Here is a 14,844-nt window from a genome sequence, read left to right on the forward strand (position 1 = left end):
GTAGGTTGCCTTTGCTCCAAAATAGCCCCTACCTCACGTTCATGCAAGCAACCCTAATTAAACAGTGGGACAGACACATGTGGGGACACAGTCACTCCTTTTAGCTGCCAGCTTCTGGGAGCTGTTCTCGCTTTATTCCTTTTCTCTTTCTTCCACTCAGATTCCCTGTATTACCTTTTCTCTCAGCTTGCTTTCACCGCAGAGGCTTGTAAAGGAAACACTCCGCCCTTTCTCCTTCCCTTCCTCCCTCCCTTCTTCCATTCTCTCCCTCCTCTGTTTTTCAAAAGAGGGTTTCTCTGTGTATTCCTAGCTGTCCTGGAACTTGTTCAGTAGACTAGGCTGGTCTCGAACTCAGGGATTTGCTTGCCTCTGCCTCCAGAGTACTGGGATTAAAGTCCTGTGCTGCACCACCACCCAGCTTCATCATTTTTTTTTTTTAATTCACTGACTCTAACCAGGAGCCTCTGCATGACTGTGAGTTTGGAACTACCCAGTGGAGCCTAAGGATCTTGACAATTAGTCAGAGAAACAACTGCTTCATGTGTTATTTCAGTCCTGTATATTAAAGGACTCCGCCATTACATCCATGTGACTCCATTACATCCCTAGAGTCCTCGGGATACACGGCTGAACACGGTGACTGTTCCTCCCCTAAAACCAATTTGTAGCCAGTAGGTCAGTGGGAAGGGTAGAACCTCTGAGCCCCTCCCTGATCCATGATTGACTTCTAGACCTGGTCTTGGCTGTGTTGCTATGCCCAGAAGACAAGATCTTAGGGCCCGTTTTATCGCCAGGCTCTTTCTAGCCCTACTTCCTTAAAAGTGGTGGTACTGATGTCCTGTTCTCCTTCAATTAGTTCTAGCTGGCCTTTTGAGTTGGGAGGCAAACAATTTAGAAAGAAATGGGAGTGTTCTCCCTCCCTCCCTTCCTCCTTTACTCCCTACCCCTTTCTCTCCTGGAGTTTCTTTTTTTTTTTTTTTTTTTTTTTTTTTTCTTTTTTTCGGAGCTGGGGACTGAGCCCAGGGCCTTGCGCTTGCTAGGCAAGCGCTCTACCACTGAGCTAAATCCCCAACCCCTCTCCTGGAGTTTCTTATCTCCATAGACCCATTTTCCTCAATATGATAATTCAAATTTTTAGCACAATCCTTACATTGTGAGTTACAAAGGAAAATGATCTTTGGCATAAAACTTGAGTTTCGGGGTTGGGGATTTAGCTCAGTGGTAGAGCGCTTGCCTAGGAAGCGCAAGGCCCTGGGTTCGGTCCCCAGCTCCAAAAAAAAAAAAAAAAAAAAAAGAACAAAAACTTGAGTTTCAATATGAAAATTTTAAATGTATTTGCCTTTGAATGATTTGTTTGAAATGAACATCACTAGACTATGATCTATAAGTATGCGCTCCTTTCTGGAGGTATCTTTAGGTGTTTGCCCTTCCTTGAGAGAGGCAAGACTTTGTATTGGCGTGTTGCTTCATGTGCTTCCTGTACTGAGAAAACATACTCCAGGAAATTAAATGAGTTGCCTAAGATCTCATAACGAGTAAATTGGGGTTGGGGGGGGGGTATTGTAACTATAGCCATATAAAGAAGGAATGGAGAAGGGTCTGGGAAGGTGGCTCAGTCTGTGAATACTTGGTGTCTAAACATAGGACCAGAGTTTGATCCCCAGAACCCACATAAAAAGTCAAGAGTAATGCTAAGAGTTTAAAATCCCTGTAGTGGAGGGGGGTGCAAGGACCCCTGGGGTTGACCACTGCCCCACTTCCCACTTTCTCCATACAAACACACAAAGAGGTGTAGACAGACTGAAGTGAGACCTTGAGCACCAAGATGAAAAGAGGGAGCATTAGGAGGAAAGCTAAACTTGTACCTGGGACTTTAACTTCCAAATTTGATCATATTCATACATATACACATATACATAGATATAGATCTATAGATATGAGTGTTTTGGGGAGATTTTGTTGTTGTTGTTCAACAGTCTTCACATTCTCTCCATAGATCGACCTTTTCCTTGGCTTCCTTCCCCCTAAACCTAGGTATGATATGACTTGATATGATACGGATACGAATGCTAATAAGGGTCCCATTAAATTTTAAAGACATTTATATTCAACTTCCTGTTTTAAAACTCTTTTGTCTCCTTACTATCAGCTCTAAAGTGTAATTGTTCAAAAACTCAAGGTCTAATAAAAATATAGGGCTGACCCGCCCTAAACAGGACATCTGGTTATTGTATTAAACGCTGGTCCCTGTGGGCTGAGGGTACAGCCCCACGGTAGAGCATAGACTGAGCATGCGCGAAGCTGGGAAGCAGGGGCGAGGGATTCGATCAAAAGTACTGAAAAAGGAAAAAGGAAAAGAGCCTGTTTTACAGTAGAAGGAGATAGAAAACCCTCCAAGCCTATAGATGTTCTGAATGCCCTCCATCGAAACCCTTAAGAACCACTACCACATCTACATAATCCTCCATAGGGAGAGCCACTCACAGTCAACCAGAGATTCAAATAATGGAAGTAAGGCTGGGGTATAGCTTAGTGTCAAGAGCACCTATCCAGCTCATGCACACACACACACACACACATGCACAGAAATGACCTTTGATCCTAGCTTTAAAATCCTACTGGATGACATCTGCCTTTCTTTATTGTATTCCAAGATCATAAAGTGTTACCAACTGTTTTTTGGGGGATTTTTTTTTTTTGCTTCCCCATTTAGGCACATAAAATATAGGTTGTTGTTTTTTTCTTCTACCTCCCACATGCCAGCTAAAACCAGTTCTTTCCTTTATTCAAAATTGTCTTCAAATATGTCTTCTGAGAAAAGAATGTCACTCACACATATTCTTGCTATAAAGTCCCTTGTATTTCCCATCTCTTTGTGTTCACTGAAGGATGCAGGCCTTCAGTGAGGTAGTCTAGAGCTGGGACAAAAGCCATAACCTCAGGGGCTGGGGATTTAGCTCAGTGGTAGAGCGCTTACCTAGGAAGCGCAAGGCCCTGGGTTTGGTCCCCAGCTCCGAAAAAAAAGAACCAAAAAAAAAAAAAAAAAAAAAAAGCCATAACCTCTGTTTATAATATCTTTTTTGCTCTCCTCTTGCAGGTACATACATTTGACCTGGTGTTTCCATGTGTATATTGGGGGTGGGTGTCCTGTTTCTTTGCTCCTGAAAAATGTACCCTCTCACCAGGCAGTAGTGGTCCAAGCTTTTAACCCCAGCACTTCAGAAGCAGAGGCAGACAGATATCTGTGAGTTGGAGGGCAGCCTGGTTTACAAAGCAAGTTCCAGACAGCCAGGGCTACAAAGAGACATCCTGTCTTGAAAAGCAAACCCACAAACAAAAAGGCACATCTACTTTCCACTTTGTGCATGGGCTTCTATATTTGGGATAGCATTTCTTACATCACTGATGTGTTTTGGCCTATCCTACATGTGTGAAAAGAACAGATGAATCTTGTTCTCAGAATTCTTACAGCCAGAAGGGATAGACAAGAGAATACATAATATATGTGAGTAGATACCTGGCTGATAAATAACTACAACGTCAACACATAAGCCAGGACAGCATCAGTCTAGTGTTGTGCTGAAGTACAATCCACGAGAGCAAGCGGTTCACACAAAACATTGCACTTCTCAAAATCACTGGGCACCTTACATTTTCAGTGCTGAGGCTCTAACTCAAAGGCCCAGCTCGTGTTACCAAAGTGTGGCACAGCCGCCAGGCCCAGAAGAGATTTTAATTGCTCTCACTACACACAGGAAAATACATGTGTGAGGGAATGCACAGTGGTGTTTCCACGATGTACACAGATAAATATGTACTTTTCAAATAAAAAGTAATGTATGCCAGGGATGCTATGCATGCTTTTTTATTTATTTATTTACTTAATCACTTATTTTTCAAAACAGGGTTTCTCTCTGTGTATTCCTGGCTGTTCTGGAATACACTCTGTAGACAAGGCTGGCTTTGAACTCACAGTGCTCTACCTGCCTCTGCCAGGGATTAAAGCCAGCACACTCCTGTGCGTATACACACACACACACACACACACACACACACACACACACACACACACACACCACTCCTCAACCCCCAACCCTGCAATGCACTCTTGTAATCCCAGTACTCAAGAGGCTGATATTAACTTGAGCTCCCTAGAAAGATCTGTCTCCAAAAGGCTGTTGGGAATGGGTGGGGAGAGGCTTTGTTATGGGGTCAAGTGATAAGCACAGGCCTAGTACATAGGAGGACCTGAGTTTAGTCCCCACTACTGAAATGTTCATTTGTTTGTTTTTAAGTAAGTAACTCGGGACCATGTAGACAATGACTCTAAAGTAAAACAAAACTACCTAGGCTGTGGTTTGTGAGCTCCCTGTCCTTAAGAATAGTGCCTTAACCACGTGTGTGACTCAGGCTGTGTCGCTGTAAAGTAGGGATGATCGTCCCCACTTCAAAGAGGGGCTATTATGAATTGAAACACGTACAACTCTGAGAATAGTACCTGCACTGTAATAAACACACCGGCTGAAAGCAGTTAAGACTATTCAGAACAGGGAACAAGGGAGCTATTTGGGAGGGCATATTCAGTGTAGACTTAGAGGTTGAGATGGAAGGAAAGAATCTTGTGGTGTCTGCGGCAGAAAAGTGAATGCAAGTTGGAAAAATGAGGCAAAGACTAAAGCCAGGGCCAGGTGACCTCAGGCCTGGAAGGGCCCTTCTGATAGGGTTCTAAGAGCCTCAGGAAGTCATCCAAGGGTTTTCAGAAAAGGAATGTCATGAACAAATGCTAACAAGGTCTATTCTTGCTGTGATGTGAAAGATGGGTTATAGAAGTGCAAGAAGTTCTTTTTTTTTTTCCTTTTTTTCGGAGCTGGGGACCGAACCCAGGGCCTTGCGCTTCCTAGGCAAGCGATCTACCACTGAGCTAAATCCCCAACCCCGTGCAAGAAGTTCTTAAACATCTCCAGCACACCACTAGATTCCAGATGCATAGCATCCTAAGTAGAAAAACACAGGGAAAAAAAAATTGCTGGGTTGGAGATGGCTCAGTGGTTAAGAGCACTAACTGCTCTTCCAGAGGTCCTAAGTTCAGTTCCCAGCAACCACATGGTGGCTCACAACCATCTATACTGAAATCCGATACCCTCTTCTGGTGTGTCTTAAGAGAGTGACAGTACTCACATACATAAAATAAATAAATCTTAAAAAAAAAAAAAAAGAAAGAAAAAGATGGTGGTGCATGCCTTTAATCTCAGCACTCCGTAGGCAGAGGAGTTCATGGTCAGCCTGGTCTACAGAGTGGGTTCCAGTACAACCAGCGCTTCACAGAGAATCCCTGTTTCAAAAAACAAAACAAAACAAAACAAAAACCTAAAACCAAAACCAACCAAAGAAAAACCCGAGGTGGAGGAGGAAAGAAGGGGAAAGAAAATCGAAGAGCCTGAGGGACTGCCTGCCTCTCGTGCCTGCTAGTCTTTGCTTCGTGTCATTGTTCTACATACTTAGAAGCGTAAACTCTAACATTAAAAGAGAAATTTTACCCAGATGTAAAAAACAACGACGGTCAATGGCTTATGCTCTAAGATCAAGAATCGACAAATGGGATCTCATAAAACTGCAAAGCTTCTGTAAGGCAAAGGACACTGTGGTTAGGACAAAACGGCAACCAACAGATTGGGAAAAGACCTTTACCAATCCTACAACAGATAGAGGCCTTATATCCAAAATATACAAAGAACTCAAGAAGTTAGACCGCAGGGAGACAAATAACCCTATTAAAAATGGGGTTCAGAGCTAAACAAAGAATTCACAGCTGAGGAATGCCAAATGGCTGAGAAACACCTAAAGAAATGTTCAACATCTTTAGTCATAAGGGAAATGCAAATCAAAACAACCCTGAGATTTCACCTCACACCAGTGAGAATGGCTAAGATCAAAAACTCAGGTGACAGCAGATGCTGGCGAGGATGCAGAGAAAGAGGAACACTCCTCCATTGTTGGTGGGATTGCAGACTGGTACAACCATTCTGGAAATCAGTCTGGAGGTTCCTCAGAAAATTGGACATTGAACTGCCTGAGGATCCAGCTATACCTCTCTTGGGCATATACCCAAAAGATGCCCCAACATATAAAAAAGACACGTGCTCCACTATGTTCATAGCAGCCTTATTTACAATAGCCAGAAGCTGGAAAGAACCCAGATGCCCTTCAACAGAGGAATGGATACAGAAAATGTGGTACATCTACACAATGGAATATTACTCAGCTATCAAAAACAATGACTTTATGAAATTCATAGGCAAATGGTCGGAACTGGAAAATATCATCCTGAGTGAGGTAACCCAATCACAGAAAAACACACATGGTATGCACTCATTGATAAGTGGCTATTAGCCCAAATGCTTGAATTACCCTAGCTGCCTAGAACAAATGAAACTCAAGAAGGATGATCAAAATGTGAATGCTTCACTCCTTCTTTAAAAGGGGAACAAGAATACCCTTGGCAGGGAATAGAGAGGCAAAGATTAAAACAGACACAGAAGGAACACCCATTCAGAGCCTGCCCCACATGTGGCCCATGCATATACAGCCATCCAATTAGACAAGATGGATGAAGCAAAGAAGTGCAGGCCGACAGGAGCCGGATGTAGATCTCTCCTGAGAGGCACAGCCAGAATACAGCAAACACAGAGGCGAATGCCAGCAGCAAACCACTGAACTGAGAATAGGACCCCCGTTGAAGGAATCAGAGAAAGAACTGGAAGAGCTTGAAGGGGCTCAAGACCCCATATGTACAACAATGCCAAGCAACCAGAGCTTCCAGGGACTAAGCCACTACCTAAAGACTATACATGGACTGACCCTGGACTCTGACCCCATAGGTAGCAATGAATATCCTAGTAAGAGCACCAGTGGAAAGGAAGCCCTGGGTCCTGCTAAGACTGAACCCCCAGTGAACTAGACTGTTGGGGGGAGGGCGGCAAGGGGGGGAGGATGGGGAGGGGAGCAACCATAAAGAAGGGGAGGGGGAGGGGGATGTTTGCCCGGAAACCGGGAAAGGGAATAACACTCGAAATGTATATAAGAAATACTCAAATAAATTAAAAAAAAAAAAAAAAAAGGCGGTGGCCCCGAGGTTAAAGGACAGTGCTGTAACTGGATGTACCAGTATGGTCTGGATGCTTGGTACGAAAAACATAAATATCACTGCAGAGGTGAAGAATGTATATAATAAAAATGAAAATATTTTCCTGGTCCGCGGATGCAGCTCAGTGGTAGAGCTTGCCAAGCTTGCATGAGATCCTTGGTTCAGTTCTGAGCATGGAAAAAAAGTTTTCCTTTTTTTTTTTTTCTTTTACTTTAATGCAATTTGGTTGTTATCGGTTGTGCAAAATTATTATTACATGATGCTTTTGATTTTCTTGATTTTTTTAGGATTATTCTACTACTCTAAGCTGCAAGCATCTGTGACATCTGAACACTCCAGCCTAGGACAAGGACTCAGTGGTTAAGGACACACATCCTGCTCTCCAGAAGACCCGAGTTAGGGTCCTAGGATGCCAGACTGGCAGCTCCTACCATCTGTAACTCCAGCTCCAGGGACACTGGACTCTGCAGGAACTTCTCTCTCTTGTGTACCTTCCCACACGGAGACTTAGAAACATAGCTAAGGAAAAAAAACAAAACAAAACAAAACAAATCCTTCCATTTCAGCCTGAATTGTTTTTACTTACTTTTAAAACCTTCCTGTCTAAAAGATTATCCATTTTAAAAAGAAATTTTGAAAAATTTGTTTTGCCTACATGTATGTATGTACATACATATGTACGTATGTGTGTGTATGTGTGTGTGTCACCTATGTGCCCAGCCCCATTGGGGTCAGAAGAGGGCATCAGATCCCCTGGTACTAAGAGTTACAAATAATTATGAGTCATCATCTGGTTGCCAGGAACCAAACATGGGTCCTTTGCAAGAACAAGTGCCCTTAACCACTGAGCCACCTCTTCAGTCTCTGATTTGTTTTCTTAAGAGTCAAACATATTGGGGTTGGGGATTTAGCTCAGTGGTAGAGCGCTTGCCTAGCAAGCGCAAGGCTCTGGGTTCGGTCCCCAGCTCCGAAAAAAAGAAAAAAAAAGGCAAACATATTTATTAAAACCTATGTTGTTGGGCTAGAGAGATGGCCCAGCGGTTAAGAGCACTGACTGCTCCTCCAGAGGTCCTGAGTTCAATTCCCAGCAACCACGTGGTGCCTCTCAATCATCTGTAATGGGATCCGATGCCCTCTTCTGCTGTGTCTGAAGACAGCCGCAGTGCATTCACATATAAAATAAATAAATCTTTAAAAATAAAATAACCTATGTTGTTAAAGATGTTCCCCATGGATTTTGCTCAATGTCCCTACATAAGCTAAGGCAGAGTAAAGCATCATGGTATGCCCCCAACCATGGTACTAAGATGACAGAAGTCTGTCTCTGCGGGATGAAGGGCTACAGCAGGTATTCTCAGACAGATGTCTCCTCTCCACAAAGAGGTTCAAGGACTCCAGTGATTTCCTCTGCTCTTAGAAGAAAGGAAGAATCGATTTTTGTTTCTGGTAAGGAGATTTTTGTCAATGATAAATTATGCCTCTTTGATTAGCTGATGTCTTTATTTCTGGCATGTTCCTCTGAATTCTACAATAAATATTTTAAACTAACAAGTGAACATATTAAGTATTCTATACTGCTTATGTTGAAAGATACCATTTGTGATCTTATCTACATGATCATTCTTTCCAAACTTTTAAAATCTGTACAAAATGAAAAGTTAATTCATAAAAATAACTCATGACAGGGGTTGGGGATTTAGCTCAGTGGTAGAGCGCTTGCCTAGCAAGCACAAGGCCCTGGGTTCGGTCCCCAGCTCCGAAAAAAAAGAAAGAAGAAAAAGAAAACAAACAAACAAACAACAAAAAAAAAACTCATGACAATTTGTCTGGCTCCCTTCTTTACCTGTCACAGACAGAGTGAAACCGGTTAGTCTGACATTTACTTGGTCAGAACTAATATCTTCACCCCTCAAAATACATGTGTAATGTAAAATATCATTCCTATGATTTTGAAAAGAACTTCAAATAAAGGTGCAACTTTGTTTTCTGAGAGAGAGGAGGATTGGATGCCATTCGGCAGAAATTCTCCTTCTAACAGCATTTCTACATGTGACTCATCTCAGTGGCCTGTCATCTGTGCGGCCATCTGATGTTAACACCGAAGGGGTGTCACAGGACAGACTTCCTCTTCTCTCTCTTCCACAGCATGCTGCTTCCTGGAAAATCAGAGTTAATCTGCATCATTTCTAACTCAAATCCACTCCCTCAGCTTTTCGGTCAGTTCCCACTAACACCTCAGACCACTAGTCCAACAATGGGACTATTTGCTGTTTGAGACAGGGCCTTTGTAGGTTGTCCTGGTCACTGTATAGGCCAGCCTAGCCTTGCCTTTAGAGATCTGCCTGCTTCTGCCTCCAGAGTCCTGGGTTAAAGGCGTGTGCCACCTGCTCGGCTGTTAATTTTTCATCTCTGGCTCTGCTCTGGAGCCATGAGCTCTACTCGCTTCTTCTCAGTCCCACAGCTGAGCATGGGTCTTCCAGTGGCTGTGACCTTTCTCAGTTGACAGGCCTCCTTCCTCTTTAGGTCGTTTAGTTTGGGAGTTGTGGAACTGGCGATTTGGTTTCTTATTCTTGTTACTTTTTAGTTTCTAAGGAGAGAGGCAGAAGACTTCCGGCTTTTCCGTGTAGTGTTAATACTTGGATAGCTTTGCTTTCATTTTGTTCCCTTTATATTTTGCTTTTTAAAAAAGGATTAAAGTACAAAGGGACAGGGTTGGGGATTTAGCTCAGTGGTAAAGCGCTTGCCTAGCAAGCGCAAGGCCATGGGTTCGGTCCCCAGGTCCGAAGAAAAGAAAAGAAAAATAAAAGGTACAAAGGGATTACATTATTACATTTTCATTATAATGTCAGTATATGTGGCTCACATCTGCCCCTCCCCGCTGTCCCCTGGATCCCTGCCACCACTGCTAGTGCCCTTCCTCCCCACTTCCTCCCTGCCAAAGGTTCCCCTTCTGCTTTCCTGTCCTTTGCATATATTTGTGTAACTTCTGCACTTATGAAAGCACACACTGTTTGTCTTTCCCCTCTCCTTTTTCTCTCCCAATAGGCCTCCACTTTACATCATCTATACATGCATACATATACATGCTGGTATTTAAGTCGAGGTTTAAATAGATTCCTCATAGGAAAAACATGTTTATCTGAGTCACTTCATGTTCCCCATTTCCTTCTGGATTACATAATTTTTTTTCTTTATGGCTAAATAAAACTCCAATGTGTGTGTGTGTGTGTGTGTGTGTGTGTGTGTGTGTGTGTGTGTGTGTATGCATATATATGATGCTTTCTTTACCCATCTATGGCTGACGTACATCAGCCCAATTCCCATAACTTGCCTGTTGTGAACAGCACTGCAGTAACATGGATGTGCAAGTGTCTTTCTGGTCCTGAGGATATTAGTTATATATATGCAAAGTTCATATCTGTACCCATTTAAGTTTGTTATGCTAGGGTATCCCTGCTCTGCTCCTAAATTTGGTGCTATTTTTTTTTTCTTTTCTTTTTTTTTGGAGCTGGGGACCGAACCCAGGGCCTTGCGCTTGCTAGGCAAGCGCTCTACCACTGAGCTAAATCCCCAACCCAATTTGGTGCTATTTTTTAAACTCACTTTCCCCCATAGTGGTGATTCCTTACTTCCTGTCCCTATCTGTAGTTACAGGAAACCCTCACTTCAAAAGGGAACTGTTTACCTGGTAATGGATACAGGCTTTGGTTGGGGTAGAACAGGCTGTAGGTGACCTGACCTCTAGGTTTGGTCTCCCTGACTCTCCAGGGCATTGTCCCTGTTCTCCAATCATAGCTTGCTCTGGAGCTGTGGTATTTGGTGAATGTTTAACAGCCAGCTTGGAGGTGAGAGTTCATGCTGATTTGCAGCATTTGCTAATTTGCTTACCAAGTAATCTGCCACATGAGCCAGTTACTGGATGGCAATGGAAGGGAAGAGCCTGGCCTCACTCTCTCCCCAGGGTCAGGTCTGACCTGGATGGGGACATGGACAGGAAGAGCCTGGCCTCACTTCCTCTCCTGCTCAGAGAAGCTGTAGGAGTGACTTTTCCATGCCTTAGAGGGGAGCTGGTGATTCCTACAGGACTGACTTAGCAGTCAGTACTTCGGTTGTTTCCTGGTTTAAGTTCCACTGTGCTAGCAATTTCTACCAATTCTCATGTTTGTGTTTTGTATTTTCCCAAATCTTCAGTCTTATGTTTGTTTCCTCCAAGTACCCTTTCTAAGTTCTCTGTGTTGTTGATATCTTTGTGAGTCCAGTTAAATTAAAGATGGCAAAAGGGAGTCCTTCTGGCTCATGCTTTCTTCAGAAGCCACTCACCTCTCCTCTCCCAGGACCCGTGGCTTTCCTGTGAGCTCATCCTTAAAGATGGTTCAACTGATGGGGGCTGGAGAGATGGCTCAGCGGTTAAGAGCACTGACTGCTCTTCCAGAGGTCCTGAGTTCAAATCCCAGCAACCACATGGTGGCTCACAACCATCTATAATCAGGTCTGGTGCCCTCTTCTGGCCTACAGGTGCATACATGCAGGCAGAAAGCTGTATGAAGTATACATAATAAATAAATGTTTAAAAAAAATAAAGATGGTTCAACTGAGAAGGGCCATTGAGGGATGCTGGGAGGTTTCGGAGAAGTTTTAACGGCTCGACTTAAGTTACTGAATGCTATACCTGAGCTTCAACTGGGGGACTACCTTGCTTGGTTTAGAGTGCCATGCACAATGGCCAGAGCAGAACAGCCCACAGGTGCCTGGGCTAAGGAACAGACAGGGTTCTAGGGAACAAGCGTCTGTCTAAGGATCTAAATGATGATCTCACAGGTCAGATGGGGAAACTCCCACTCATTTAGAAGGCCCTTGGAGGTGGGCAGCTCGGATCTCCATATGATCTCTTGATGTTATTTGAATCTAATGATCGAAGGCAGGAAGCAGAAGCAGGCATGAGTCTGAGGTCAGTGAGACAGGGCTAGGACTATACAGAGCCTTTTTCAAAAACCAACCCCCTGCCCCCACACTACAGCAACCCCATGACTTGCCTTGTTATTAACAAAGTTTTCTCTCCCTTTTATGCTAACTTACACAAATTAGAATTTTTTTGATTTATTTATTATGTATACAACATTCTCCCTGCATGTATGCTTGCATGCCAGAAGAGGGCATCGGATCCCATTACAGATGGTTGTGAGCCACCATGTGGTTGCTGGGAATTGAACTCAGGACCTCTGGAAGAGGTTAACCTCTGAGCCATCCCTCCAGCCCTAGTAGAATTTTCTAATCTTGAAGATACAAGATATAGTGTGGTTGATACCATTTTTATTTTTTTAAGACTGGGTTTCTCTGTGTAACCCTGGCTGTCCTGGCACTTGCTATTTAGACCAAGCTGGCCTTGAAGTCACAGAGACGCCTCTGCCTCCCAAGTTTTGGAATTAAAGGCTTGCACATTTTATTTTAAATCTATTTGGAAATTCCATTGGAGGATTTAGTCCTTGGCACTTGCCCTGCTTGTCTGGAGCTGCTCTCCCTCTCTCCTTCCCTCCTCCATCTTCTCAGTACTGGAGTGCTAGGATTATAGGTGTGAGCCACCACTCTCTTGAACCCCAAGCTTCCCAATACCTCCCCCCATACCAAGTCAGAATCACTTTTATCTAGGATAAGATTACTACCAGCTTAAAAAGTATGTAGAAAAGCATGTGTTGCTATAACCACCCCAGACAAGAAGGAAGAAATGCTCAAAACTTCCAGAAATGTGACAGGAAGTGGGGTGTCTTGAAGATGCAAAAGTACTGCTCGAAAGATATGTGCTTATTCCAAATCGGAGAGTGTGGTCAGCAGCACACGGCTGGCATGACGGGCCCACCGGCAGGGTACTCCTTAGAAAATGCTGTTGTTACTCCAAATGCACATTTCTGGACCCAGTAAGGGAAGGAATGAACTGAGATGGCAGTACCTGTTCACAGCAATGAGTTTATTCTCTTTTAAAACGCCAATGCCGGGGTTGGGAATTTAGCTCAGTGATAGAGCACTTGCCTAGCAAGCGCAAGGCCCTGGGTTCGGTCCCCAGTTCCGACAAAAAGAAAAAAAAAAAAAAAAAGAAAAACAAAACAAAATGCCAATGCCATGAATGGCTGAGGAATCTCAGGTGAAAGCAAATCACCCACTGCTGGTGGCTTTCTTTTCTTTTTTTCTTTTTCTTCTGATATTAGGATACTTAGTAACATCTGGAAATATAAATTAGATATTTTTTATTTTTGAGATTACTTATTGTATACCCTTGATGGCTTAGAACTTGGGATCTTCCTGCCTCAATCTCCTGAGTGACATCAAATCAGACCACTGTTTTGTTTTGTGTGTGTGTTTGCAAAAGATACATTTCTGGGCATACATGTTGAGATACTTACTGATAAAGAGGCACTTCCAACTTACTCAGACGGTTCTGGAAGCTTTGTCTACTTAAAAAAGATTTAAAAGACAATATTTACACACCCATATTTATTAAAATGAACCTTAGAGCCATACCAAAAAAGTATATTCATTCATACAATGGAATACTACATGATAGTAAAGGAATGAGCAACTGATGTCAGGAATCAATACTGAAGTTTTTGTTTTTGTTTTTTTTTAAATTTATATGAGTCCACTGTAGCTGTCTTCAGACACACCAGAAGAGGGCATCAGAGCTCATTACAGATGGTTGCTCCAGCCCCAACACTTAAGTTCTTAAGACACTGTTAATGGAAAGCTGGGCTCAAAAGGCTATTTGTTATGATTCTGGTTATATCGGGCAAAGACAAATCTATAGGGACGGAAAACAGTCCATGGTTATCAGTGATCGAGGGATGAGTGCTTGTATGGAGGAAATATTTTGAGTAATGGAACTATTTTGGAAAGTTCCTGTGCAGTTAAGATCAGCTAGCCTGCTAAATCAGAACTTTTACTGAACAGGTTTTTATAAGAAAACCAAGGGAGGCAGGATACACATATGAAATACTGACTTACGTAGTGGATTTATATATTTCAAGGACACACCATAAGCTGCAATGTTGAGAGAGCAGCTGAGCAGCCTAAGGCCCCTTGGGGAACAGTGCTCCAGCTGGATACCCAGAAGGTATCAACCTTCAGGCACAATCCAGAAGGTAATAAAGTCCAAAACTAGATTCTTGTTAGGGTGGTATAAATGACAGAACACATTGAAGATAATGAGCCAGTTTTATTTATTTGCAGAGAATATCGCCAATAGGCAAAGGGGAGCTGTTGGAGGGAATTACAGTTGAAGATGTCAATATGAAGCTATGTTTAACTTTATATAGTTACAGAATCAAATGTAGACAGTCACTGTAAATGACAGGTGTAATGGCTTTCTCTTCACCCCTTTTCCTGACGGCTGCTAAGATTTACAGCTTGCCTGCCTTGTTGCTCCCTACAAGTCCCTGTTGGGGTTAAAGGTGTGCACCACCACTGCTTGATCATAATTTTCTCTTACAGATAAAATCTACTAAAATTGCTGAGCTTAAAAAAACAAAAACCCTAGGGGTTGGGGATTTAGCTCAGTGGTAGAGCGATTGCCTAGGAAGCACAAGGCCCTGGGTTCGGTCCCCAGCTCCAAAGAAAAAGAACAAAAAAAAAAAAAAAAAAAAAAAAAAAAACCAACAACAAAAAAAACCCAGGGGTGGGGTAGGTCAGCCATTTTTTGTTGCCTAGGTTGG

Source organism: Rattus norvegicus, chromosome 2, assembly GCF_036323735.1.
Source record: "Rattus norvegicus strain BN/NHsdMcwi chromosome 2, GRCr8, whole genome shotgun sequence".
NCBI lineage: Eukaryota > Metazoa > Chordata > Mammalia > Rodentia > Muridae > Rattus > Rattus norvegicus.